Source organism: Lithobates pipiens, unplaced genomic scaffold, assembly GCF_037356315.1.
Source record: "Lithobates pipiens isolate NorthernLeopardFrog02 unplaced genomic scaffold, aLitPip1_a1.2 Scaffold_23, whole genome shotgun sequence".
NCBI lineage: Eukaryota > Metazoa > Chordata > Amphibia > Anura > Ranidae > Lithobates > Lithobates pipiens.
In genome coordinates, this window is record NW_027507785.1 from 184,575,579 (window position 1) to 184,578,724 (window position 3,146).

General features: G+C 43.7%; 1 pseudogene; it reads right to left on the bottom strand.

The window, feature by feature from the left end:
- Positions 1–545: 545 nt before the first annotated feature.
- Positions 546–2,190, bottom strand: LOC143928067 (elongation factor 1-alpha, somatic form pseudogene; annotated as a pseudogene).
- Positions 2,191–3,146: the final 956 nt, after the last annotated feature.

The following is a 3,146-nucleotide window of genomic DNA, read 5'->3' on the forward strand; positions in this document are numbered from 1 at the left end:
AGCCATCCCATATGAGGAACACATTAGCTATATAGCATTGCCATGTAAGTACATGGCACATGTAAACAGAAAGAGATTCATCAGTAAGCAGTGAATGTTCCCACTCCCCCAGGTACAGGTTAGTGTACAATGGCGCACAACATGTCCCCATCGCAACGCCCTGTACCTGGAGGTAGTGGGAACCATCAAAGCAAAAAAAAATTATGGTGGAGTATAAACTCAAGAGAGCTCAGAATAAAGTCTGTATATTCAGGCTTGCATTCACTGAATTGCAATAGTATGTGGCGCAATGTCGCAAGGCCCTTTGTGTGGGGAATGGTACAATCACATAATGAAGGGTAGAGTGAAATGGTTGAGAGGTATAAAAATGAAATAGTAGAGTGATTAAAACACCATATAGGGCATGAAATAGAAAATAGTAATTCAAAATTATACACTTTTTTTATTGTATTTTTGGTTGTTTGACACATGCAATAGGGTGCTGTAAACCCCCCTTTCTTTTTCTTTTTTTTTCTCATTAACTTTGTTTAATGGTCTCAAAAAAATTTGGTGACAGGTTTTTTTGGTCAAGTTGTTCCCACTTAAAAATTACTGATTTAAAAACACTAATAACTTAAAACTGTCACAAACAAAAGGTCCACAAAATATTCCTTTCCTTCTGAAGCTTTTACGATGCATTGTTATCATTAACCAGTCTTTTACTATTAAACTTAAATGGCCAATTGAGACAAACAGTTCTGAGACCGATCTTCCACCGCTAGTTAAGACGGAGGTGGTGCTGGATTTTTGAAATATTCATTTCATTTTCTGGGCAGACTTTGTGACCTTGCCAGTACCTGCTGCCTTCTTTTCGACAGCCTTGATGACACCAACAGCAACAGTCTGCCTCATGTCACGCACAGCAAAGCGACCAAGGGGAGGATAGTCGGAGAAGCTCTCCACACACATGGGCTTGCCGGGGACCATATCAACGATGGCAGCATCACCAGATTTCAGGGACTTGGGATTTTCTTCCAGTTTCTTACCAGAACGACAGTCAATCTTCTCCTTCAGCTCTGCAAACTTGCAGGCAATGTGAGCAGTATGGCAATCCAGCACAGGTGCATAGCCAGCACTGATCTGTCCTGGGTGGTTCAGGATAATGACCTGTGCAGTGAATTGACCAGCTTCCAATGGTGGGTCATTCTTACTATCACCAGCAACATTACCACGACGGATATCCTTCACGGAAACGTTCTTTACGTTGAAACCAAAGTTGTCACCGGGGCAAGCCTCGGTAAAAGCTTCATGGTGCATTTCCACAGACTTGACTTCAGTTGTTACATTGACTGGAGCAAAGGTAACCACCATACCTGGTTTCAGGAGACCAGTTTCCACACGACCAACTGGTACTGTACCAATACCACCAATCTTGTACACATCCTGCAGAGGCAGACGAAGAGGCTTGTCAGTGGGGCGGCTAGGAGGCAGAATGCTATCAAGAGCTTCCAGCAGAGTGGTTCCACTGGCTTTTCCCTCTTTGCGGGAAATGGCCCATCCCTTGAACCATGGCATATTGCTACTGGGTTCCAGCATGTTGTCACCGTTCCAACCAGAGATGGGCACAAAGGCAACGGTATCTGGGTTGTAACCAATTTTCTTGATGTAAGTGCTGACTTCCTTTACAATTTCCTCGTATCTCTTCTGGCTGTATGGTGGCTCAGTGGAATCCATTTTGTTAACACCAACGATAAGCTGCTTCACACCCAGAGTGTAGGCCAGAAGAGCATGTTCACGAGTTTGTTCATTCTTTGAGATACCAGCCTCAAACTCACCAACACCAGCAGCAACAATAAGCACAGCGCAGTCAGCCTGAGAAGTACCAGTGATCATGTTCTTGATGAAGTCTCTGTGGCCAGGGGCATCAATAATGGTGACATAGTACTTGCTGGTCTCAAATTTCCACAGGGAAATGTCGATGGTAATACCACGTTCACGCTCAGCCTTCAGTTTGTCCAACACCCAAGCATATTTGAAGGAGCCCTTTCCCATCTCAGCAGCTTCCTTCTCGAATTTTTCGATGGTACGCTTGTCGATCCCACCACATTTGTAGATCAGATGCCCAGTTGTTGTGGACTTGCCAGAATCTACGTGTCCAATGACTACGATGTTGATGTGTGTCTTTTCCTTTCCCATTGTGGAGTTTTAGATGTTGGCGATGGACACCTTGTAAATTCGCCGCAGACCCGGTGAGGAAGAGCAACCCCCCTTTCTTAATTATACTTTGAATAATGTTTTGCACAAATTGAGTTTTGGTTATGGGTAGGTAAGAGGGTGGGCTTTTCCTTTTTTTCCCCTCTTTCTTTCTCTCTTTTGAAGAGGAAATGATCAAGGACCCAGTGTGTTTTTCTTGGGGTGTGGGGGGGGGGGGGGTAGTATAGTATATGTTAATGGAAAGATTTATATAGATATATTTTGCAATGTGTATTTTTATGTTGTATGTTGGAATTTGTCCTTATAAAGAAAAAGTGATTATAAAAAAAAAAAATGGTTGTTGAGGTCAACCCCTCCCATATTAAGGTTGTATTCATGGACACAGAGGGTTTTCTCTACAACACCAGTCGCCGTTTTAATTCAGACCGTTGTGTGCGTGAAGGGAGGACAGAACAAAAACATTCTTATTGCTTTACAGCAGGAATCCTCAAACTACGGCCCTCCAGCTGTTGCGAAACTACACATCCCATGAGGCATTGTAAAACTCTGACATTCACAGACATGGCTAGGCATGATGGGAATTGTAGTTACCGAACAACTGGAGGGCCGTAGTTTGAAGACCCATGCTTTACAGCAAGCAAATTATTTCATCTCAAGCGGGCTCTCCCCCAGCGGTAATCTACAAGCCACTGGGGAAAGCCCAGCCGATTAGATCTCAGTTCCACATGAACCAATTCCATGATCAAACAAGTGACTAAAAAGTGCACGCTTGTGTAATAATTGTCCACATACAAGTGGTACCCCTTTCCGTATAAGGGTGACTCACACTGGGTCCTACACTGGTAAGATTGTGTAGGACTTGGTGTCACCCTTATTCGGAAAAACACAATTCCCATACAATCTTACCAGCGCTCCCTATGTAGTCTGGGCAGTTCTCCGGATTTATGTAACTA